Source organism: Symphalangus syndactylus, chromosome 18 (genome assembly GCF_028878055.3).
Source record: "Symphalangus syndactylus isolate Jambi chromosome 18, NHGRI_mSymSyn1-v2.1_pri, whole genome shotgun sequence".
Classification (NCBI taxonomy): Eukaryota; Metazoa; Chordata; class Mammalia; order Primates; family Hylobatidae; genus Symphalangus; species Symphalangus syndactylus.
The window spans coordinates 36,654,928-36,682,543 of NC_072440.2; positions in this window are offsets into that span (position 1 = coordinate 36,654,928).

The window sequence follows — 27,616 nt, forward strand, 5'->3', positions numbered from 1 at the left end:
TAATTACTAATATAAATGGATTACTTTCTACTATCTTATCTTGTGCCTCCTCTTTGCTCCAATTTTTCCTTTGTTCTTTCTTATTTTTCTTCTTCAGTTATTTAGAATTAATTAATATTTGTTTCTTATTTTTTTCCTGTATTTTATTTTGCCAATCCTAGGTTGGAAGACATAAACTCTATTTCCATTCTTTGGTGATTACCTGGAAAATTTTAATATGCATATTTAATTTACTAAAGTCTAAAATAAGCCAATATTTTTACAATCTTCTCAAAAACACAAGGATCTTAGAATGTTTTTCCCTCATCACACTCCTTCCTGACTTAATCATTGTCCAGTGAAATTCGTTCTACCTTTTTTTTTTTTTTAACATGGAGTCTCACTCTGTCGCCCAGGCTGGAGTGCAGTGGCACCATCACGGCCCACTGCAAGCTCCGCCTCCCGGGTTCATGCCATTCTCCTGCCTCAGCCTCCCGAGTAGCTAGGACTACAGGCGCCCGTGACCACGCCCGGCTAATTTTTTGTATTTTTAGTAGAGCTGGGGTTTCACCGTGTTAGCCAGGATGGTCTCCATCTCCTGACCTCGTGATCCGCCCGCCTCGGCCTCCCAAAGTGCTGGGATTACAGGCATGAGCCACCGCGCCCAGCCCTCTGTTTTCTTAATCTAACAAATTAGACATTATTACTGAAATTCCAATGTGTATTAAATTTCCCTGTAATATTTTCCGTCCTTTTGTTTTCCTATGCTACATTCTAAGCAATTTCTTAAGAGATACCAGTGTACTAAGTGGTTTTCTTTCTTCAAGTATGTCTAATCTGCTGCTTAACTTGTATAGAGTTTCTAATTTTAGTTGTTATATTCTTTATTTCTAAAAATTTAATTGTTGTTCCTTTTCAAATATCTCCAATTATTGTCAATAAAAATATGTTCCTTCATTACACTTTTTCTGTCTCCTTTTATTTCATTAGAACATTTTATAACATGATTCTTTATATTTGATGTCTGAACATTCCAAAATCTGTATTTTTTGAAAGTTTTGAAACTTTTGAAAGTTTAATTCCATAGTTTATTTTTCCTGCTGGTTTTGTTTATGATAGCTTGTTTTTCATACGTTTTATAATTGCTTTTAAATTGTGCATTCATATTCTTCAAAAACAGAGTAGGAATTCTTTGAAGTCTTGTTTTAAAATGTTTCCCTCCAGAGAGATTCATGTTTCCTTCTGCCAGGTATCTGGAGGTACAACTGACCCAGGGACACTATACATTTTCTACTCAGGTCTGTTTTTTTCAGGTGCCACAGGAAATGTGATTTCCATCCCCAAATTCATGTGACTGGAGGATTGGAGTTAGGAATTTTCTGGAGGGATGTGTTTCCCCACTCCACCCAGAGCCAAGGCACAGTATCTCTGTGGGGTGGACTTTTTTCTGGTACACTACAGGAGGTGAACCAGCTTTATTCAAGGATCTTTTATCTAACTCTGTGATGCTCAGAACCAGGCTTTCTCATCACATAAGTGTGACTTATTAAAGTGTCACCCACCATGACAGATGCCTCCAGGCAAAGGCCAGCTCCAACACTCATTTACCCAACTGTATCCATGCTTTCTCATTGTTTCTGGCCTATTATAATTTCCTTTATTTTATTGACAGCTCTGCCTTTACAAATATGTTTTAACAAACTTTTTTTTATATCCTTTGACAGGATATATTCTTCAGATAATGGGTCCCTCATATAATTGAAAATCAAAGCCAGCCCTGTTTAACTGCAGTTCTGCTAGAACTTTGGATTGCCTCCTAGCCACTCCACTGAAAAATAAATATACACCAGTGATTTTGAACAATTTGCCTGTTTTGACAGGAAAATTCGAGAACTCCAGCTTCTGTTCTTTCAGACATTGACTAGATGAACCTTGGGAATCCACTGGGTTTGTGTTGCTGCCTCATCTATGAAAGACAATAACTAGATGCTTCACTTTTCATAAAGCTATATAAGGTAGGCATTACTTGCCCTATTTGCAAATATGAATAACTGAAATAGCAAGATGCACAGGTCATTATGAGCAACTTGAGATAGGATTCATAACTGGATACTGAGGGCAAGGACTCGGCTCATTTCTTTCATATCCTTTGCTCCTTTTATGCAGTCTTCAGTTTTCCCCAGGCAAACTGGAACTGGTTAACCTGGGAATAAAATCTGCCCTCAAAAATGTCTTAAGTTTATCAGATAAGTGACTAGTAAAAATTGTAGTAGAAGTTCTTGACAAATATTTTACAGATAAATGTGAAGAGGAATATTCCTTCTTAAAGAGAAAAAAAGAGGACATTTGTTAAGGATGATGCAAGTAAGGTTAAGAAAAATCTGTTTTCAACACTTCCGCCAATGCTCCTGAATTATGAGCAACAATATACCAGCTACTTCAGAACTCTGTCTTGAAATTGTTTCAGATCCATTATAATTTGTACTGCACCACCATCATAATATTTTCTAAATGATTCATCTGTCTTGATGAAAGAACAAATAATCTAGCGGTTGAAAAAGGGAGTGTTTTAATCAAAGTTGAATACTCATATTTTAAGATAATAGTAGGAAGGAGAGTGTACGTTTCTGCTGGACATCCCAGGAATTTAGCAAACTGCCACTATCATTCTCATAAATCTTGTTCCCAAAGTATCCCCAGCCCACTTCCCAGTGACTACCCTGAGGGCTCACTTGGGAAAGGCAACCAAATTGGGAAGGGGCTTGTATTTGTCCATTTTCACACTGCTATAAAGAACTATTATACCTAAGACTGAGTAATTTATACAGGAAAGAGGTTTCATTGACTCACAGTTCTGCATGGCTGGGGAGGCCTCAGGAAACTTACAATCCTAGCAGAAAGCAAAGTGGAAGCAATGCATATCTTACATGGTGGCAGGAGAGTGAGAGGAGAAGTGCCACACTCTTAAACCATCATATCTCATCAGAACTCACTCATTATCACAAGAACAGCCTGGGGGAAGCTGCCCCCCATGATCCAATCACCTCCCACCAGGTCCCTCCCTCAACACATGGGGATTACAATTTGGGATGAGATTTGGGTGGGGACACAGAGTCAAACCATATCATTCTGCCCTTGGCCTCTTTCATATCTCATGTCTTTCTGAAATTTCCAAACACAGTCATGCCTTCCCAACAGTCCCTGAAAGTCTTAACTCATTTCAGCATTAACCCAAAAGTCCAAGTCCAAAGTCTCATCTGAGACAAAACAAGTTCCTTGCACTTATGAGCCTGTAAAATAAAAATCATGTTAGTTACTTTGAAGAAAGAATGGGGATACAGGCATTGGGTAAATGTTCATGTTCCAAATAGGAGAAATTGGCCAAAACAAAGGGGCTACAGGCCCTATGCAAGTTCAAAACCCAGCAGGGCAGTAATTAAATCTTAAAGTGTCAAAATGATCCCCTTTGACTCCATGTCTCATATCCAGGGCATGCCAATGCAAGGGGTGGGCTCCTCAGGCCTTGGGAAGCTCTGCCTCTGTGGCTCTGCTGGGTACAGACACTGTGGCTGCTTTCATGGGCTGACATTTAGTGCCAGAATGGTAGATCCACTGACAGCTTGCACCACACTCCAAGTGCATGGTGCGAGGTCTCAATGGGCCTACCATTCTGGAGTCTGGAGGACAGCAGCCCTCTTCTCACAGCTCCATTAGGCAGTGCCTCAGTGGGAACTCTGTGTGGGAGCTGCAACCCCACATTTTCCCTCTGCATTGCCCTAGTAGAGGTTCTCCATGAGGGCTCCACTCCTGCAGTAGACTTCTTCCTGGACATCCAGACATTTCCATACATCCTCTGAAAGGCTCCCAAAGTTCAACTCTTGCCTTCTGCACAATTGCCAGTGCAAAACATGGAAGCAGCCAAGGCTTGGGGCTTGCATCCTCTGAAGCAATCGCTTGAGCTGTACCTTGGCTACTTTTAGCCCTGGCTGGAGCTGGAGTGGCTGTGACACAAAGCGCCATGTCCTGAGGCTGCACAGAGCAGCTGGGCCCTGAGCCTAGCCCATGAAACCATTTTTCCCTCCTAGGCCTCCAGGTCTGTGATGGGCGGGGCTGCTGTGAAGCATGTTGGTCAAAACCATTAAACAAGTCTCTAGGATGTTTGAAATTTTCCCACATTTTCCCAACTTCTTCTGAGCCCTCCAAACTGTTCCAACCTCTACCCATTACCCAGTTGCAAAGTTGCTTCCACATTTTCAGGGATCTTATAGTAGTGCCCCACTTCTCTCATTACCAATTTTCTGTATTAGTCCATTTTCTCACTGCTATAATGCACTACCAGGGACTGGGTAATTTATGAAGGCAAGAGGTTTAATTGACTCACAGTTCCACATGGATGGGGAGGCCTCAGGAAACTTACAATCATGATGGAAGGGAGAGAGGAAGCAAGGCACATCTTACGTGGTAACATAACAGAGAGTGAGCGGGGAAGTGCCACACTTTCAAACCATCGTATCTCATGAGAACTCACTCATTATCATGAGAACAGCATGGGGAAAACTGCCCCCGTGATCCAATCACCTCTTACCAGGTCCCTCCCTTGACATGTGGGGATTACAATTCGAGATGAGATTTGGGCAGGGACAGAGCCAAACCATATCATGACTTGTGAGTCAGCTTCATAGGCTCTTCACAAAGCAGCAAGAAAGAGCTCTTCCCTAAAATTCCCTATCACATCTGCCTATAACTCTGTCCACTGAATCCATCTGTAGAAAGCTACTCTTTCTCCACATTACAGCATTTTAACCAGAGCACCAAATATACAGAAGAGGGTATGGGTCCAGCTTCATATTAAAAAGGTCAAAATCTTACTAGCAGCTGATCAGACACAAGATGTAAGTAATAAGGTTAAAGTTAAATACATAACTCTACTTTTCTCAAGTTGAGTATTAGTTGATACAAAACCAATGCCAAGTCAGCCTGGATATCCCTCTCACCAAGCTTTTGGTCCCAGAGACTTTGTCCTTGCACTGCCTCTGTCATAATACTTGCACTCCTGGCTCTATGGCTCTACCCTTGGATTTTTTCAAAGTGGCGTCTACAGAAAATACAAACCTCTCTCTTGCTTAATAGATTGTCTCATCTTGCACAACATTGATGTGTTATTACACTGAATGATTCCCATCCCCAACATGGGTAAGGACATGGAGGATCAAATGGGGTAAGGGAAATAAAAAACATTTTTCTCCAACAGCACACTAATGAGTCATGGCACCCTTGGATGGGATGCTATATATCATAATATAGCCGGACATAGCACAATGGCTCCTTAAGGTAAGAGATGGCTCAGGCCAATCATCAAACTAGATCCGTAGGGACAAAATTTTAAGTGAGATTTTATTTAGTCACTTAATCCAAATAAAAAGATAAGGTCATGGGTATATACACATTGCCAACCAAGTCTTACTCATTCGCTCACTTGAAAAGCCTGAAGTCTAAGAGTACCCTAGGAATTCCTTTGAGGCCTTGGGTTCTCGCTACCCCTGGAGTTCCAGGGAATGAGCAAGTGAGGAAGCATCCAGGAAGGGAAGGGATATAAAGGCAGCCTGAGGCTCCCCTCCTCATAGTCTCTTGAAGTTTACCTGCCCTGCTACACTCTCTCTCTAGAGATTAGCTATGACCCCAACATCATCCATTTGGGAAAGAGTCCAGCTTTTAAAATGAATTAAAATGTCCCAGCTGCTCTTGCTCTGCATCCTGCTGGGTAACAACAGCCCACAGAGATTTGTGCTAATTGCTGTTAAATTTCTGCATCACTTTCCTACATCCTGTCGTTCCACCAGACATTTGAGAGTGGGAAGCACAGCTTGGATATTTGCAAATGCCTAGGCCGATTTGGCAAAACACGCCAATAAGCATCTGATAATGTCCACACAGAGGATTCTGTGGGTCTCACGCTGTAGTCTGAGTCTGCTGAAATGAGCTTCTCTCCAGAAAAGACTCCATCCGATAAGTTAAATGCAGATTCAGCAGCTTGGTAACTGGCTGTAAAGACTTCATTGATGGAGGGAAGAAGGCAGAGAAATAGAAGAAAGAACAGCTGTCTTCTGAAAGACAGTTTTCCCAATCAACATTTTTAATATTAAAAACTTTATGGCCACTTTCAGAACATTTGAAAAAGAGAGAAAACCATCATCTATAATATCAGAGCTTAACAAAATATTCTTGCTGAATTATAACTTTCAGGATTTTGTTCCTACAGATGTTTTTTCATTTAGTGGTTATCACAGGTACAAACACTGTGCCTAAGTCTTACTGTTACTTCTTTGTCTTCCTGTGCATAATCCTAATTTTTGCTAACCCATTGTCTCCTGAAACTTTTTCTCTGTGCTATTTTCTTCAGAAACAGTATGCACCTCAGCATTTGTTTCACAGCCTGGGCTTCCTTTGAACTGAAGTTATTCAATTCAAAGGGATCTTGACAAACTGCCAAATGTGTGCTACTGCCACTCTTGTTACAGGTGCCTCTCTGTCATTTTTTTCCCTCTGCCTCCTCTTGCCTCTAAACCTTCCCACAATTTCTTACTCCTGGAAGGGGAAAATAATAATTCTCCCTCCCTGGTAAGAGAAATAACTATTTTTTTTTCAGCTATTGTGTGTTCTTCAATTAGCCTCCAGATGTGCTTTGAAAAGACTTCCCTCTCCATTTTGCCCTTACTGTTTTCCCATTTCAAATATCTTGTAGCAATTGTACAAGAGGACCTTCTGCCTCTAAGGTTATGGCTTCACTTGTTAGCAGTATCAACATTATAATTACTCAGATGTTCCTTACCAGTACATATGGGTTACACTTGTTATATAGACAAGTTTTTAAGGAAATAAGAATTCAGTCTTTAGGTATATCATATGATACTTGTGTTGAGTCACAGTGAATCAAAGTAACCAAGTAAGCATGCATATATGATGTATATATGAGTCATAATATCATGTTGCACAAAACATCACTTTATTTTCTTTAATAAAATTACATCTGGCTCTAAGTGCCAGTCATTAGAATGATAAGATCTCTGATGATAGTATTTTGGAGGGTTTTGGGGTTTGGGTTTGGGCTTTTGGTGGGGATGGGAACTCCCCTTTCCCCTAGGGCAAATGTAAACTTAACCTCTGGGAACCTGAAAAATGAGGGAAGAGTCTGACTATTAGTCCATTGTGGCTACGTATTAATTTCCTACTGCTACAAACGTAGTGACTTATAACAACACAAACTTATTATCTTACATTTCTGGAGCCAGAAGTCTGCAGTAGATCGCTAAAATCAAGATATTGGCAAGTCTATATTCCTTCTGGAGACTCCAGAGAAGAATCCATTTCCTTGTCTTTCACAGAATCTAGAGATTTCTCACATTCCTTGACTCATGGCCCTCTTCTGTCTTCAAAGCCAGCAGCCATATCACTCCAACCTTTGCTTCCATCCTCACATCTTCTCCTCTGACTCTTCTGCCTCCTTCTTTCTTTTACTAGGATTGTTATGATTACATTAGGCCCACCCAGATAATCCGAGTTAATCTCCCCATCTCAAGATTCTTAATCAAATCACATTTGCAAAGTCCCTATGCCATATATGGTAACATATTTACAAGTTTCTGGGATTGGGACTTGGACATTTTTGACAAGCCATATTCTGCTTCCCACAGCCACAATTGTCATTTTCCACTGTGATGCCACCGTCAGCCCCTACTCTCTACCGTCTATCAGACACTGCTACTGTGGATGCACTCAGAGGCCACCATCATGCTTCCCTCTACTGAAAACAGGCTCAGCCACAGAACCTCCCACAGTCTTCAATGGCCCACCTCGGGGACTATAGCCACCCTTCAGCCATCAGCCCAGTGGGACCATGTGGCACACAGGGTCTAGATCTATGCCACTTATGAAACCCTCCAAACCCTTGTCTCCTTCCTAGTCTCAGATACCCTCTCCGTATCTCTCCCTCTCTCTTCTCCTCCACAACCTTAAATAGTAGCTACATTGCCTTCTTTCTCAAAGGCCCTTCATTTCTCCCAAAATTCTAAATGTGAGATTATCCTGAAGTGCTTGACAACTTCTGATTTTGTAAAGCAGAAGTTTTTTATGCTTTTTGTTTTTTTGTTTTAGTTTTTTTGAGATGGAGTTTTGCACTGTCACCCAGGCTGGAGTGCACTGGCCTGATCTCGGCTCACTGCAACCTCTGCCTCCCAGGTTTCAGCAATTCTCCTGCCTCAGCCTCCCAAGTAGCTGGGACTATGGGGGTGCACCACCACCCCCGGCTAATCTGTCTATTTTTTAGTAGAGATGGGGTTTCACCATATTGGCCAAGCTGGTCTCCAACTCCTGACCTCATGATCCACCCACTTCCGCCTCCCAAAGTGCTGGGATTACAGGTGTGAGCCACTGCACCCAGCCAAACAGAAGTTTTTAATAAATCTTTAAGACAAGGAACACAGACAGACCCACCAAGGTTTTACCCCTTCTTGAAAAGGATAAAAAAATTAATTCCTTTTGCATTAAATTTCCTATAGAAATAAGAAAACAAGATATATAACTATTTTAATAAAATTGTGTCCCATCCATAACAAAGTTCCTAAAATAAAGGTGAACAAGGGCAAAGTATTAGAAATGTGTTGCTAGAAAGAATATATATCATATAGAACATATTTAGCAGAATTTAATTCCATCTTGTCTCTGGAGAAATACAGAGCACTTCATTATAACACTGATATCAGAGACAGGCAGAAGCAATCTAGAACATATAAGAATATATTTTTAATATTTAATTGTAATTCCAGAGTCATATCTTAGCCAATGGTAGTTCTTAATTTATAGGATTAACTTTTTTTTTTTAATGTTGGGATTCTACTCCTGTTGAAAACCCTATAAAAAAGGAGCAAGAACAAAGAAGTTGGAAAATGAAAAGCAAGTAATTGAACAGGAAAAAAAAATTATTTTGCAAACCAGCCTTAGGGAATACAAAATTGAGTCAAAACACATCAGATCTTTGGAACTGTACTTCTTTTAGGAAGGTAGAAACTGAAATATGCATGTAAAGAAAAGGGTTGATGGGGCTCGGGGAAAGTGTGTTATGGTATTCAGCTATGCTTTGTCATGAAACTCTCCAGGACAGAAATAAAACTCTAACCCAGACCACTTTTTTATTAATGGGAATTGAGTAATAGAAGAAAGAGAGGCATGAATTAGAGAAGTCCTCTCGTATACACATATTTGCCTCTAAAGCTAAATTTAAAATAGTAATGAAAGCGTTTTTTCCGCTGAAAACATCTGAACTTCTCTGCACTTGCATAGTCATTATAATTTCAAGAGATGAGAGTTAAAAATCTATTTATGAAGTCATTCACTTAGTTACTGAAAAAATAAAGACAAATAAATAACATAGGCCTATACATCAATCAGTAATTGGAAAACAGTGGCACAGGGGGAAGAAGGTATATTTATTTGTCTGTTCATTATAGTTTTCAATAGTACTGAGCAATTAACTGAAGAAAAAAATGTTATTTTTATTACCATGATAAGTCACAACAGCTAAGTAAATATATACATTGGTAAAGCAAACATGTATTTTAATTTTATCCACATTCAGATAGTAGATTTGCAAACTATTTGAGCACCTTAAAAATGTTAGTAATAGTTTTAATGTGCATAACCTAAAAAATATATTCAAATTATTGAGATTATACAAAATCCAGTTCCAAGTTTTCAATGAGTAATAACTAACTTACTTGGTTATTCCACTCCTTTGCTAAAAATAATATAATAAAGAACAAATATTTTACATCCTAGAAATAACTTTCTACTCTGAAAAGACCTCCCTAGATTTCTAAGGAAAAGAAAGCATAAAAATATGTGACGATAGACTCAAGTAGCATACCTCCCGAAGGGAAAACAGAAAAAAAAGAAAAAAATCGATGGCCCCCATTATGTTGCCAGTTCTGAAGTGGTATTCCTATATTAATCGGAGAAAGGCAGAAAGTTACAAGTCAAATGCTTCTGCCCAGAAGCTCCACAATGCCCAAGGTAGCAAAGAATTTGCAAAACAGAAATCTTACATTTTCCTAAAGGAAGGAAAGCAAAACTACTGAGGCAGAGATATCGAAGTAACATAGACCATATATCACTACTTCCTACAGAGGAGTTAGATGCAAAAAAGTTCTTTTGCTCAGGCTCTCTCCCAAGGCTCTTCATTTATACTTTCTATTGTGTTTTCCTCTTGTATTGTGCCATTTCTTATTCCTTGGTGCAAAAAACTTCCTGGAAGAGGTAATTATGCCAATATCAAAATAATTTATAGGCTGATATTCCTAAGGTTACCATAAATCCAAGAAACACCGCTTTTACAACTTCAACCTCATGAGCCCTTCCTCAGCTTTTCCTTTTCCTTTTAGTCCACAGCATCTTCTTTTTCATCTTTTCCTGGCTTTATGATGCCATCATCTTTATTAAGTCTTCTTTTATTTGAGCCTTTAATGATCTTTCCTGGAGCCCTGTAATATTTATTATTTATACCATTTAACTTATTCAATTGACTCCAGTATTACAGTTGTCTTTGTACATCCATCTGTTCTATGCTCTACTGAAATCATATGCTGCTTAAGGAACAAGACCATAGTTTACATTTGCTTTTTGGTTTTGTTTGTTTTTGGTTTTGGTTTTGCTTGGTTTGGTTTGTTTGCATTTGAAATAACTATAACAGTTCTCTGCTCACTATAACCTTACTATAAAATTTGATGAGGAGGATGATAATGAATAAAGTGAAGAAGGAAGAGAGAGAGTTGTGTGATTAGTCATAACTAGAGTTATATAAAGGCTTCAAAATAGAATCTGTTCCAAACATTCATTCTTGAAGAGAATGCATTATTTCTATCAAAATGCAAAGAACCAAGCAATGACAAGTGACCTATGTTAGTTACTCATCAAAAGAAGATGTCTCAGCACATTCCTTGTACTTATCTATATGACTCAATTCCATTTAATTAACCATACTATTTTCTCCAAAATAATTTGAATTAGCCATCACATAAATTATTAGGCAATAAGTCTGACAATGGAATGATGTTTTAAGCTGTTTTAAGCATCAGTTGGATAGCCCCTGGCTTCTTGTGAAAATTGCTGTTAAATAATTGCTTTAAAAGCTGTCTTAACTTCAAAAATGAAGTCATGGCTAACTCCAGAACTATCATAGAACATCTTATACATGTCAAGATTATTAGATTCAACTTCTCCAGTGAACTCTCAAGTAAATTATCCTAGGATGAAAAATATGATGCAATAACTTGTTCTTTGAGTTCTCTAATATGTTTCTCAACTTAACAACCAAAACAGGACAAGGGGAACTTAAATAGTGTTCAAAGGAAAGTCACAAAGATAATGAAAGGAGTGGAAAATTAGATTTCTAAGGAGGGAAACAGATTATTTAACCAGAAAGAAGAAGGCAGAAACTCAACTTTTAAAGGAACTTCTAAGCCAAGAGAGTAGCTAACCTCAAAAATGAGATTTGTTATTCCTTTCCAGAAGGGGTAGAATACAAAAAAAATTGAATTAATTTCCATGGTGAATGTGTAAGTTAGAAATTGTATTAAGGTTCTGCAGAGAAACAGAACACACATGCACATATCTAGCTATCTAGCTAGCTATATATATAGATAGATAAATACATACACAGTCATGCATCACTTAGTAGCAGGTATGCCTTCTGAGAAATGCATCATTAGGTGACTTCGTTATTGTGTGAGCATCATAGCACATACTTACACAAGTCTAGATGATACAGCCTACTATGCACCTAGGCTATATGGTATAGCCTATTGCTTCTAGGTTACAAACCTGTACAGCATGTTACCATACTGAATACTGTAGGCAACTGTAACACAATGGTAATTATTTATATATCTAAACATAGAAAAGGTGATGTGTTGCACTAAGATGTTACAACAGCTAAGTAACCCAGTGATATGAATTTTTCAGCTCCATTGTAATCTTCTGGGACCACCATTATTTATGCAGTTCATCATTGACTGGAATGTCACTATGTGGTATAGGACTGTGTGTGTGCACATGTATGCATATACATATATATAAGTTAGAAATATATACGGCAGGGAACAGATTTATGCTAAGGAAATGGCTCATGTGATTATGGGGTCGAGCAAACCAATCGTCTGGAGATTCGGGTAGTAGAACTGCATGTTGCAGCTTTGAGTCCCAAGGCTTTTCCAGGCATGGTTTCCATGTTGCAGTCTGCAAGCAGAATTCCTTCTTTGGGAAACCTCAGTCTTTTCTCTTAGGGCCTTCAACAGATTGGAGAGGCCTACCCATATCTGAAGGAAAATCTACTTTAGTTAAAGTCAACTGATTGTAAAAGTTAAGCATATCTAAACAATATATTTACAGTAACATATAGCTAGTGTTTGACCAAACAACTGGCTACTATAGTCCAGCCAAGATGACACATAAAATTAACTATCACAGAAATCAAGTAAAATTTCCTGAAAAGGGACGCCACCAGATTTCTGACTTGTCTTTGGTTGTTTAGTTCAGAAGCAATCCCTTCAAAAGGCGAGACAAGAAATGTTGGTGAGGGTAGAAGTGATATCATTGGTGAAAATGTATGTTTTCATGACAATTTCATGAAAGCATATGAATCCAATGTCTTATATCCAGGAATTAATCCTAAGAAACATAAAGACAATTAATTGTGCAAATATGCTCGTGTCCAATAATGTTAAGTCGTTTATAATGGTAAAATGGATGGAAAATAAACATCCATAAATATAAGGTAATTAAATAATCTATGTTGAATCTAAACAGTGGAATATTATAATTTAAAATATTTATGTAGGTATTGGGTGGGGAAGGGGCTTTAATCTTACCTTGTCTTTCTCTCTGTACCTGGGTCAGGTGAGATGACTTTGCCTAAAATCTGTTGACGTCGGGCTTGATATTGTGTTAGTCCTACATAGAATGTCAATTTTGGATTGAGTATCTTGGTTCTTGCTTTTTACTCTTTGCTTATTTTTCTTTTTGTACAGACCACTATACAAAATGAAAATTCCCTCAGATTCTTTGTATTCTTTTATATCCATATATGCTGGGCTGTTGTAAACAAATTCCAGGCTGCAGAACTTCATAACTGGGGCAATTGTGATTGGACTTCATTCCTTACTTGTTGCCATAAAAGTACTTCTGTTAGAATCATATTGATAATCAGAGCAGCTCTTTTCAGAGTGTTTGTGGTCATTTCACTAGCTATGTCTCAAAAGATACAGTGACTATTTTGTACAATGGCTACTAGTTTTTTGTTTGTTTGTTTTTTGAGACGGAATCTCGCTCTTTCGTCCAGGCTGGAGCACAGTGGCGGTATCTCGGCTCACTGCAAGCTCCGCCTCCTGGGTTCACGCCATTCTCCTGGCTCAGCCTCCCAAGTAGCTGGGAATACAGGCTCCTGCCACCATGCCCAGCTAATTTTTTTTTTGTATTTTTAGTAGAGACGGGGTTTCACCATGTTAGCCAGGATGGTCTCAATCTCCTGACCTCGTAATCCACCCGCCTCGGCCTCCCAAAGTGCTGGGATTACAGGCATGAGCCACCATGCCCGGCCAACGGCTACTAGTTTTTAAGAAAGTCCCAGAACATTTTGTGACCTGTAAGCAATAGTAACACAATGGTATTTGTGTATCTAAACACCTAAACATAGAAAAGGTAATGTGTTGCACTAAGGTGTTACAACAGGTATGTCACTAGGCAGTACGAATTTTTCAGCTCCGTTATATAATACCTAACAAAACTGTACAGAAAGCAGCTGCAAGTGCTGCCTCAAGTACAACAACTAGTGCAGCACAGAATGCTTTTGGGAATAAAGAAATCTGGAGAATCTCCTAACTATACCACTACTACCTTTTGGCTATGTTTATTGTGATATACAAGAGCCAGCTCATATCTATTCAGAAGAGCTGGTTTTAAATTTTTCAAGGAATCTTACAAGCTAGTTGATATCAAATTGGTAGCTTGAAATAGGCCACAGTGGGAATATTTATACCATGGAAGTCAGCAAAGGCGACAAATTAGGGGCTTTTTTCAAAGAGGTCATAGTTAAATATTTACCAGCATCCTACTGAATATATGCTGAAATATTAATAATGGTTTTCCCCTGGTGGTAGAACCGCAAGTAGATAGGAAGAAAACAAGAAGAGTATAAAGGCCAAGAAAAGAGAGGCTTCTGAGCGCTCAACTGTGTCAAATGAGGTTGAGACATATCTTTTGGTGTACTCATTTCTGTTGGGTATTTACCTAGGCATGACATTGCTGGTTTTTAGAATATGAGTATTTTCAGTTCTAGTAGATATGTATTGCTAAGACATCTCCAATGTAGTTGCACCAATTGCACTTAAAGTAAAAGAATCTTTTCCTTATAGGTTTGCATATTTTTATATTCTAGATATGAGTTCTTTTTCAGATCTATTACTGCAAATATTTTCCCCAGTCTGTGATTTGCCTTTTACTACTGCAATGGTGTCTGAGGAACAAAATTTTTTAATTTTAATGTCTAAATAATCAATCTCTTTTATGATTAGTACATTTTATGTCCTGCCTAAGAGATGTTTGCCTGCTCTAAGTCATAAAGATATTTTTTCATGTTTCTCAAATCTTTATCGTTTAACGTTTCATGATCCATCTGGAATTGATTACAAGTGTGGCATGAGTTAGAGGTCAAGGTTTAACTTTTGGCTATCCAAATGTTCCAGTTCTATTATAGCAGCTTTATTCGCAGTGCCAAAAACTGGAAACAACCCACATAAATCACCCACAATGCAAAAATAAATTGTGGGATTTTCATACAATTTAATATTATTCCACAATGAAAATGAAAACAAAACTACTGCCCCATGCAAAAATATGGATGGCTCCCCTAGACATGTTGAACCAAAGAAGCTAGACTGAGGAGTGCATATTGTTCAGGTTCTATTTTTTAAAATAAGCAAAGCTGACATGTGGTAAGAGAAGTCAAAACAGTGGTTACTTCTAGGAAATGACTGGTAGTAGGCAAGGAGAAGACTTCTAGGCTACAGGTAATATTCTATAGATTTTTCTGAGCGGTAGCCATGCTGGTGTATTCAGTTTGTAAAACTTTTTTGAGCGATATAAAATCTGCTTCTTAAAAAGCACTTAAAATCTGTGCTTTTTACACTATGTATATTGTATGTGTAAACTTAAAAATATGTCTGGAACAAAAGGTGCTGAGAGGGCAAGTGTAAAGTGTTCACTAGATTTAGCAAAAATAAAATTTTCTTCAAGGAGGGCAGTTCATTGGAGCAGTTTTAGGTCAGAGAGGATGAAGGTAAGAGTGGGCAAAAGAGTGAATGAGAGACAAGAGTAAAAAAACACTTTCCCGAAAGTTTGTGAATAGGAGGAGTGAGGCAGTAAATGTATAAAAATATGATTTTCTTAGAAAGAAAGTGATGAGAGCATGTTATGCTAGTGAGAAAAAATTTAATAGAGAAAAAGACATTGAAGATACAACAGAAAGAAGTGTGAGGAATACCATTAAAATACAGGCAACCTTCACTTTTTTACTCTTCAATTTACTGTGCTTTGCAGAGATTGTGGGGTATTTTTGTTTGTTTTTCTTTTGTTGTTGTTTTTACAAATAGAAGGTTTGTGGCATCCCTGCATCAAGCAAGTCTATGAGAATCATTTTTCTAACAATATGTGCTTGCTTTGTGTCTCTGTGTCACATTTTCATAATTCTTGCAATATTTGAAACTTTTTCATTATTATTATATGTGTTGTGGTGACCTGTGATCAGTGATTTAGATTTTAGTATTGTAATTATTTGGCGGCACCGTGAACTATGCCATATAAGATAGCAAACTTAATCAATATGAATGTTTTGCATGTTCTGAGTGCTCCAACAACCAGTAATTCTCTTGTCTCTCTCCCTTTACTTGAATCTCCCTATTTCCTGAGACATGACAATTTGAAATCAGGCAAACTAATAGCCCTACAATGACCTTTACGTGTTCAAGTGAAAGGAAGAGTCACACATCTCTCACTTTAAATCAAAAGCTAGAAATGATTAATCTGGGAGAGGTGAGGAAGCTGCAGAAGAGAAGTTTGAAGTTAGCAGGCTTTGTTCATGAGGTTTAAGGAAAAGAAGCCATCTTTGTAACACAAAAGTGCAAGGTGAAGCAGCAAGTGCTGATGTAGAAACTGCAGCAAGTGGCCAGGTGCAGTGGCTCACGCCTGTAATCTCAGCACTTTGGGAGGCCACGGCAGGCAGATCACCTGAGGCCAGGAGTTTGAGACCAGCCTGGCCAACATGGTGAAACCCCGTCTCTACTAATAATACAAAAATTAGCCGGGCATGGTGGCAGGCACCTGTAGTCCCACCTATTCGGGAGGCTGAGGCAGGAGAATCACTTGAACCCAGGAGATAGAGGTTGCAGTGAGCCGAGATAGTGCCACTGCAGTCCAGCCTGGGTGACAGAGCAAGACTCAGTCTCAAAAAAAAAAAAAAAAGAAAGAAATAAACTGCAGCAAGTTATCCAGAAGATCTAGCTAAGATCAGTGATGAAGGTAGCTACACTAAATAACAGATTTTAAATGGAGACAAAACAGCCTTGTGTTATATTTAAGAAGATGACATCTAGGACTTTCATAGCTAGAGAGGAGAAGTCAATGCCTGGCTTCAAAGTTTCAAAGAATTGGCATCTCATGCTACAGAGAAATTTTTCATGAAAGTGTTCATTGATGTGACAAACTTCATTGTTGTCTTATTTTCAGAAATTACAATAACCACCTTATCCTTCAATTCCACCCCTACATTGTCAGTCAGCAGCCATCAACACTACTAAGACAAGACCCTCCACCAGCAAAATGATTGCAACTCACTGAAGGCTCAAATGATCATTAGCATTTTTTAGCAATAAGTATTTTTAAATTAAGATATGTACATTGTTTTTTAGACCAATGCTATTGCATACTTAATAGGAAACAATATACTGTAAACATAACTTTTATATGTACTGGGAAACCAAAAAGTTTGTGTGACTTTTTAAAATAATGGTGGTCTGGAACCAAACCCACAATATCTCTGACGTATGTCTGTACCTCATACCATGGGAAAGGATGAGATCCAAAAGATAGATGAAGAGTTTAGTGTGAAATAACAAAGACACCACCTCCGCTGAAGCAAGAGAACAGGGTAAAACAACATGGGAGAATATATTGATAAATTGATGTTTTCCTTATTTGTTTTATTTCTATGGATTACTTTTAGTTTGGGTTTTGTTATTTCAAATATTTTAAATAGTACCCAACTGATGGCTTCTCTTTTCTCTATGAGAGTTAGATATTCATTGAATGGGTAAAAAGTGGAGGCATTTCTCTTGAAAACTGGAATAAGTTGTGAATGCCCTCTCTCATAACTCCTCTTCAACAGAGGAAGTCCTGACCAGAGTAATCAGGCAAGAGAAAGAAATAAAAGGCAACCAAATATGAAGAGAGGAAGTCAGACTATCCCTACTTGCAGATGAAATGATTCCAAAGCTAGAAAACCCATATACTCTATCCCTAAAGCTTCCTGATCTGATAAAGAATTTCAGCAAAGTTTCAAGATACAAAATCAATGTACAAAAATAAGTAGCATTCCTATACACCAACAACATCTAAGCTGAGGGCCAAATCAAGAATGCAATCCTATTCACAATAGCCACAAAAATAATAAAATACTTAGGAATACAGCTAACCAGAGAGGCGAAAGATCTCTACAATGAGAATACAAAACACTGCTCAAATAAATTAGAGATGACACAAATGAATGTAAACACATTTCATGCTCATGGATAGGAAGAATTAATATTATTTAAATTGCCATATTGCTCAAAGCAGTTTACAGATTCAGTGCTATTCTTATCAAACTACCAATGACATTCTTCACAGAATTAGAAAAAAAATTTTAAAATTTATATGGAACCAAAAAAGAACCCGAATACCCAAAGCAATTCTAAGGAAAAAAGAACAAAGCTGGAGGCATCACATTATCTGGCTTCAAACTATGTTACAAGGCTACAGTAACCAAAACAGCATGGTCCTGGTACAAAAACAGACACATAGACCAATGGAACAGAATAGAGAGCCCAGAAATAAAGCCACACACCTACAACCATCTGACCTTTGATAAAGTCAACAAAAATGAGCAATAGCGAGAGAACTCCCTACTCAATAAACAAGGCTTGGATAACTGGCTAGCCATATGCAGAAGTTTAAAAATGAACCCCTTCCTTGCACCATACACAAAAATCAACTCAAGATGGATTAAATACTTAAATGTCAAACCTAAATTTGTAAATCCCTGGAAAGTAACCTAGAAAATACCATTCTGGACATAGGAACTGGCAAAGTCGTGACAAAGATGCCAAAAGCAACTGCAACAACAAAAAAAAAATTGTCAAATTGAATCTAATTAAACTAAAGAACTTTTGCACAGCAAAAGAAACTATGGATAGAGTAAACATGCAAGCTACAGAATCAAAGAAAATATTTGCAAACTATGCACCCAACAAAAGTCTAATATATAGAACCTATAAGAAGCTTAAACAAATTTGCAAGCAAAACACAAACAACCCCGTTAAAAAGTGGGCAAATGACATGAATAGATACTTTTCAAAAGAAAACACACATGACAAACAAGCATATGAAAAAATGCCCAACATTGCTAATCATGACAGAAGTGCAAATCAAAACCGCGATGAGATACCATCTATCACCAGTCAGAATGGCTATTGTTAAAAAGCCAAAAAATAAGAGATTCTGGCAAGGCTGTGGAGAAAAGGGAATACTTACACACTGCTGGTGGGAATATAAATTAGTTCAGCCATTGTGGAAATCAGCGTGGTGATTCCTCAAAGAACTTAAAACAGGATTACTATTTGATCCAGCAATCTCATTATTGGGTATATACCCAAAGGAATATAAATCATTCTGCCATAAAGACATATGCACACATATGTTCATTGCAGCACTGTTCACAATAGCAAAGACATGGGATACATCTAAATGCTCATCAATGGTAGATTGGATAAAGAAAATGTAGTACATATACACCATGCTATACTACGCTGCCATAAAAAAGAATGAGATAATGTCCTTTACAGCAACATAGATGGAGCTGGAAACCATTATTTTAAGCAAACTGATGCAGGAACAGAAAAACAAATACAGCATGTACTCACTTGTAAGTGGGAGCTAAACAATGAGAACACATAGACACAAAGAGAGGAACAGACACTGGGGATTACTTGAGGATGGAGGGTGGGAGAAGGGACAGATTCAAAAAACTAGCTGTCAGGTACTATGCTTATTACCTGAGTAACAAAATAATCTGTACACCGAACCCTCAAGATACACAGTTTACCTATATAACAAACCTGCATGTGTACCCCTAAACCTGAAAAAAAGTTAAAAGAGAGAGTTAGCTCTTCATTTGAGTAATGGAAAGAAATATTTGGAGATTTTGAGAGACTAGAGGAAGACTTGAGTCACTAGAGAGGGTAAAGCAAGCTGGTAAGATAAATATAGTAAAATTTGCCAGGCTATGTTAAGGGCTTAATGCAATGTTATAAGGGTATAAAATCTCCTTCTTCTGAGTTTTCTCAGTTTTGATATACCTAGCATGTAACTTATTATATGATATAAAGTAGAATATAAGTATTTCTTCTGTCTTCTTACTAATGTTTAGCCATGTTTCCCAACACATATATCTAACAATTCATCCTTTGCCCATTGATCTTAAAAGACATACTAGGCATTTATACACTTATAACTGCCTCTTTCTATTCTAATCCTTTGATCTATTTATGCTCTAGTATGTTGTTCAGAGGTTTATAATATTTTAATATCTAGCAAAACAAATATTTCTTAATTATTCCCTTTTTGCAATGCTTTTCAAATTTAAGGTATAAAAAGGTACCCACACATTTACTTTCTAATGCTAATAAACTATTTTCCCTTGGTTTTTTATTTGATTATTTCAGTGGGAATTTGATAAAAATTAATGCTAAACACATGACTTCCTGATGTCGAGTTCAGTTATTTGATTCTGAACTCACTGTTTAACACTATTTTGCTTGTTTGCAATTTACATCAATGTTTTTAACTTCCAAATGATCTGTTCCAGTTGGTAATCTCTTGCCTTCCAATTTTCAGTTGAACCTAATCACTTAATTGTATTGCTTCTGTTTAATCTTCATAAAATATTGAAATTTATAACATTATAGTCATTTTTTCTATCTCTTTGCTAGTCTCATTGGCTTGATTATTTCATATAAACTACAGAATAATTCTGCCAAGTTCCACTAAATTCAGGTGATATTTTCTTGCATTCAGTACATAAATTAATGCAGGAATCATGAGAATTTTGTTATATTGACCTTCCCATCCATGAATATGGTATCTTTTTATCTTCCTCCTACAACAAGCCTGCTTGTTAGGGGTTCAAACGTGATACCCCAAAGACTGGCACTTTGTTATGCTGAGAAGTCTTAGAAGCTTCCCCAGAATTGAGGTCTCTCTAACCCTGTCAGGCCCTCACCCACACCCCCAAGTCCAGGAAGTTGCTTTCTTTGGAATTCTCTTATTTGACTAAGAAGAAATTTCTCCAAAAGAAATGCAGTTGTCTTATATCCCCTCTGCAAGAATCCCATCAAATAACCAGGAAAGATCCACCACCAGAAAAGAAACTGGGAGTCATCATCACACCCATATAGGCTTTTCATCTTTTCTTCTGAGGGAACTCAGAGAGATTACATGAGGTAACTTTATCTGCATAATAAGACAGCATTTGTTCCCATGCAGTTCTACCTCTCACTTCCCTGTAACTTGTTCCATCCAGCACCCAAAAAGAAACATGTAGTAACCATTTTCTTAGCATCGAGCCTATTCATTCTCCCATTTTTCTCTCCCTTATGAAGAGGGCATTTAAGCCTAAATGATCTGGTCCCTCTTTGAGTTCATATTTTGTATGATTCTCATACATATGTGTCAACATAATAAATTTGTCATGCTTTTCTCTTGTTAACCTGTTACGTGTTGTAGGGGTGTCAGCCATGATGCTTCACGATGAAGAGGAAAGGGATCACCTCCTTTCTGCCCCTACATGGCCTATACTATATTTAGTTTAATATAATTTTACAGTTTAGTTTTGTTTTGTTGTGATTTATTTTTATTTATTTAATTTTTTTTATTCTTTTTTTGGGGGGGGCGGGGGAGATGAAGTTTCACTCTTATCGCCCAGGCTGGAGTGCAATGTTGTGATCTGGGCTCACTGCAACCTCTGCCTCCTGGGTTCAAGCAATTCTCCTGCCTCAGCCTCCCAAGTAACTGGGATTACAGGCATGCACCACCACGCCCAGCTAATTTTTGTATTATTAGTAGAGACAGGGTTTCACCACGTTGGCCAGGCTGGTCTCGAACTCCTGACCTCAGGTGATACACCTGCCTTAGCCTCCCAAAGTGCTGGGATTACAGGCATGAGTCACCACACCCGGCCTGTGATTTATATTTTAACCAACTAGTTCTCAAACCTGTAAATCATAATTTGCTGTGGAATTCCTCAAAAGGCCAAAATCCATAGAAGCCCCACCTCTATAGATTCTAATTTAATGAATGTAGACTGAGCCATAACCATATTGATTTTCTTATAAGAAATTTTGATGCACAGTCAGGACTGAGAATATTTGGAATATCAGGAATGTAGAAACTAAGTTTAATAATGTAGTGTTTTCCTTTTTGGCTCTTCTCTACCTTTTTAAAAATAGTATTGTATGTAGTTTTTATTTACATATTTTGACTCTTAATATGAGTTCCTAGTGTTAATTCAAATTTGTGTTAAGCATCATTTTATTGCCTGCATAATATCCCATCTTGTGAATAAATGGAGCATAATTTACTTAACTATTCTCTATAATTTCCCTGATTTTCTGTCATGAGCAGAAACAATAATATTTCTATTTGGGTCAATAAAGAAAACAAAAGTAAATAGCCCAAAATCTAAATGTTTTATTATTTTCCACTACAGTGTTCTGGAATAGCTACCTTCATTGAATTCATACTTTACTATGTAGTATATAAATGAAACTCATCTATATATTTAGTTTTACTTCCTAAATATCATACCAGTGTAGATACATGTCATGAGATAGTCTTTGTTTCTAAATGAAGCAGAAACTCTATGTTTAAATACTTAAGAAACACTATAGATAGGTCATTTGTTACAAAACTTCAAAAAGGAAATGTTTTTTTTGTTTGTTTGTTTTTGTTTTTTTGTTTTGTTTTTTTTTGAGACAGAGTCTCGCTCTGTCGCCCGGGCTGGAGTGCAGTGACGCAATCTCGGCTCACTGCAAGCTCCGCCTCCCAGGTTCACGCCATTCTCCTGCCTCAGCCTCCGAGTAGCTGGGACTACAGGCGCCCGCCACCGCGCCCGGCTAATTTTTTGTATTTTTTAGTAGAGACGGGGTTTCACCGTGGTCTCGATCTCCTGACCTCGTGATCCGCCCGCCTCGGCCTCCCAAAGTGCTGGGATTACAAGCGTGAGCCACTGCGCCCGGCCCAAAAAGGAAATGTTTTACTCCTGTTAACATGACTAGAATATGTTCCCCTGTAACAATTTGTAGTGAAATCATGTAAGTATTATAAGTGCATGCTATGAAATATAGTGGAAAGGTGAATCTATATATTCATTACTAGACTAAAATGACTAAATTTTCATAATTTGTAAATCAGGGGATATTCATACAATATATAAAATGTGAAACTGCAGTTACAATAAACTTAAAGCACATACAGCAACATAAATATTTATTAATAAAAGATGATCAGGTGATTAAAAGCAGTTTGCAAAATGATACATACTGTCCAATTTACATAAGACTTTTCAATAAAAGAACAGTGCTATTTATCATATGTAAGCTAATATATATGAGTTAGAAGTATAAAAGAATATCTGATATGATTAAAACCCAATTCAGAAATGATTACCTCTGGGAAAGGAAGAAGGGGAACGCCAGCATGAAAGAGTACAAGCAGAACTTCAACTGTATGAGAAATATGTGTTCTTTCAAACAGAAAGAAAAATATTACCTAAACTTGCAAAATATTAATAAAAAGATACTGAGTGATAGTTTTATGAATATTTGTTAAGATAATTTCTTTACTTTGATATTTTTAAACATTTTGAAAAATAATCTGAATAACAATTCAAAGCACTGAATTTTAATGTTAATTTTACTGTCCTAGTTTGATCTGGAACACATTGCTTATCTTCTCTGTTCTCCAATTCTTTTGTCAGTAAAATGAAGATGTTAATATTTCTCTCTTTATCCAGATGGTAACTGGCTAAAAGCAACAATAACTATAAAGCACATCAAGTTCTACATATAATTAAAATACTTAAATCAAGAAAAAGAACTTTGTTCCCTCCAGTAAAGAACCTATGATCTACAAGAACAGAAGAAAAAAAATCAAAGGCTGCATAAGTTAAAAGTAATTCAATTTAGCTCTTTTTGTTCTCTTTGTTAAAAAGTGAACAAATATTCTACTTACTGATTCTTTTAATTAACGAGAAACATAAAGTGATATCTAATAAATACAATAAAATAATAAACTTTCATTTTGCATTTTTTCTAAGTAAGAGAAACAGAGTAAAAGGAGGAAGCAACCCCTACAGGTGTTGCTTAGAGGCATGAAGAGAGGCCCAAAGTTATGAAGGATGAAAAAATGCGATCATAGAAAAAATTGTTCATAGCTTCCACATGCCTCACATGAAAACATCTCCATTTCTTATTCAGTTTTTATTGCTACGCTTTAATACAAGTAGCCAGTCGTGTTGGCTCCACCTTTACCATGTCTTTAATCCATTGAGATTCTCTCCTTCCTAATGACCCCTTTTATTTTTTAAGAACATGATTCTCCCTTTGACATTTCCTCTTCAGCCCATATTATAACAAGTCTGATTGAGTGGTCACTCTATGTGACCAGCTGGTTGCAGCCTCAACAGGAAGATCTTGTTGTCTGCTTCTCTGCTTGTGCTAGGTGACTTCCTGTGCTCTAAGGCTAAATGGTATTACTGACTATGCTTCATGGTCCAGTGAGACCACAAGCTGGAATCTGTCATCAGATGAGGCTGCTATGTAAAGGTTCCAAGTTGCTACTTCTTGAATGTGTGAATGTTTTCTTTCATATCTCATGACACAGGTAGCCATGGCTGGAAAGACCAGAACCTAGAATCAGACTACACAGTAATTCAGGCAATGATCCCAGTTCAAGATGTGGATGAAACAATTAGTTTGGCACGCTAACTCTGGCATCCAGATGGTATCAGCAATAATATTTCCCAGGTAAGAGAGCAATATAAAGCGTTATTAAGTCCTAACAGGTGAACAGAAAGCAGAAGTTAGAAACTCAGATGAGTGATAATTGGAAAACAGGAGAGTTAACTTTGTCTTTAATCTAGTGCGATTCTGCCTTTCCTAATAGCCCAGTTTATTTTTTAACAACATGATTCTGCTTTGACACTTCTTCTTGAGCCCATATTATGATAACCTACCCGTTTTTTATTTTATTCATCAGAACATGGAGCACAGACAGCAATACCATTCAACCTCAGAGCACAGGAACTTACCCACCCCAACTAGAGAACCCTAATTTGTTAAGAAATTATTTTAACAAATATTCATAAAACTGTCACTCAGGTCTGCCTGTTGAGGTTGCAACCAGCCAGTCACATAGAGTGACCATTCAACTTGATTTATCTAAGACTGTCCAAGGTTAATTATTAAGAGTTCTCCCTTTCACTCTTGGAAGTGTCATGGTTTGGACAATTAATTATATTGTCACCCTCAGGCTGTTGCCATTAAGGACTTCTACATCCGTGTTTCATTTTTACAGCTATAGTTGTTAGTGTTATATCAATTTGCAGCCATATATAAATAGCAGATTAAGTTAATCAATTCAAATGCTTAGTGTGACCATTTATGGAAGATTTATTGCCCTAGTTTAAAAATAGTATAAGAAAATGAAGACTACTAATACAACAAAAGAAATAGAAATTACTGCAATTAGAAGGAAGAACTTCTAGATACAAAAATGAGTAGAGAAAAAGAAGCAACAGAAAGTGATATCAGCAAGATAGTAAAATAGGAGTTCACAAGCTTCATCCCCCACCCACAGAAATCCAGCTAGCAATTATCCACAGGGAAGAAGACCATTATAAATATACCAGGACTCAGAAGTAAGGCTGAGAGACACCCCCTTAGACCACAGAATTGAGAAAAGTCATAATCAGACAGTGAGAAGAATAGTTTTTATTGACTGTGCTGCCCACCCCTACCCCCATATGACATGCTGCCATACAGAAAGGTTTACCTTAGGCTCATGGCTTCTGCAGTGGGAGAGGCGAGTTGGGGAAAGACATTCTGCTTTCTCACTATTCTGGGACCCCTTGCAGGAGGCTTTCTTCTGCATCATCTCATGCAAAATGTTCAGGAATGCCATCAGGCTAGACAACCAGGGGTAAGTTGGAGACAAGGAAAACGGGTTCATACCAACCAGTACATGAATCATGGTAGTTTCTCTGCGTTCCAGCCAACAAAGGCATCACATCAGAGAAACTAACCATCAGTATCACTATAGAAAACACTGCACAGACGCAAAACAACAGTACTTCCCAGCCAGGGAAGACAACCTGCAACTCTACCCAATCAGAGATGGTTACAGAGCCCAGCTAGCAGCCTCACCTAATAACAAATCCAAGCCAGTGGTCTCACTGGACCACAGAGCACAGCCAGCAACACCGTTTGATATCAGAGCACAGAAAGTGACTCAGCCCAACTAGAAAACCCAACTAAGATCTGCCTGTCCAAGGTTGCAACCAGCCAGCTCATCCATGATGCCAATCTAGACTAAATAGTAAAGGTCTATCACCACCAAAGAACACATGCAAAGGACAGGAAAGGCGGCCATCTCCTCAAATGCATAATTATCAACATAAGAACACAAGGATTATTTAAAATTCAAGGACATATAACACCACTGAAAAAAATAAAAATAAATAAAAGGGTCAATAATGGACCCATAAGAAATAATCTATGAAATGACTGACAAAGAATTTAAAATAATGCTTTTAAAGAAATTCAGGGAGCTTCAAGAAATATGGATAGAAAATTAAATAAAAGTTGGAAATCAATTCATGAACAAAATGGGAAGTTTGACAAAGAAATAGAAACAATAAAAATTATAAATCCTAGAGATAACACAATAACTCTACTGAAAATTTCAGTAGAAAGTTTCAACAGCAGATTGATCAAGAAGAAGCATAAGTGAGCTTAAAGACACAACACTGGAATTATTCAATCAGAAAAGAAAAAGTAAAAAGAATGAAAAAATGAAGAAAACTTCTGGGATTTATGGGATAACATGAAAAGGATTTATGGGATAACATGAAAATATTCAAGTCATTAGAGTTAAAGAGGAAGTAGAGAAAGAAAGATAGAAAGCTTACTTAAAGAATAATAGCAGAACATTTTGGGAGGCCAAGGCAGGCAGATCATGAGGTCAGGAGATCGAGACCATCCTGGCTAACACAGTGAAACCCTGTCTCTATCAAAAAATACAAAACATTAGCCAGGCATGGTGGCACAGGACTGTAGTCCCAGCTACTTGGGAGGCTGAGGTAGGAGAATGGTGTGAACCCGGGAGATGGAGCTTGCAGTGAGGCAAGATTGCGCCACTGCACTTTAGCCTGGGCAACAGAGCGAGACTCCATCTCAAAAAAAGAACAATAGCAGAAAACCTTTCAAGCATGGAGAAAAATATAAATATCCCCATACAGGAACATCAAAGGACATTAATCAGATCCAATCCAAATAAGACATCCCCAAGACATATTATCATCAGACTATCAAAAATTAAAGACAAAAACAGGATCCTGAAAGTAGCAAAAGAAAAGAAACAAATAATACAAAAACGAGTTCCAATACATCTAGAAGCAAGATTTTTGCCAGAAATCTTATAGGCCAGGAGGGAGTAGGATGACATATACAAAGTGCTACTAAAAAAAAAAAAAAAGGAAAAGAAAACTGTCAACCATGAATACTGTATCCAGCAAACCTGTCATTCAAAAATGAAGGTGAGATAAAAGATTATCAGACAAACAAAAGCTGAAAGAGTTCATTACTACCAGCCCTGTATTACAAGAAATGCTAAGGGAGTTCTTCTAGCTGAAATAAAAGAATAGTAATGAGTAGCACTATTTATTTTTATATTTTTATTTTTATATTTATCTACAAATACAAAACTCATTGGCAAAAGTAAGTATGGAGTCAAATTTAAAATACTCTAATACTGTAAAGATAGTGTGTAAAATGCTTATATCTTCAATATCAAGTTTGAAAGACAACTATTTTTAAATTATTACAATAATTTGTTAAAGAATATGAAGTATAAAAAGTAAATTGTGACATCAAAAAATCATAATAGGAGATAGTGGAGTAAAATGTACAGGACTTTTTCTATCAATGTTAAATTGCTATCAGCTTAA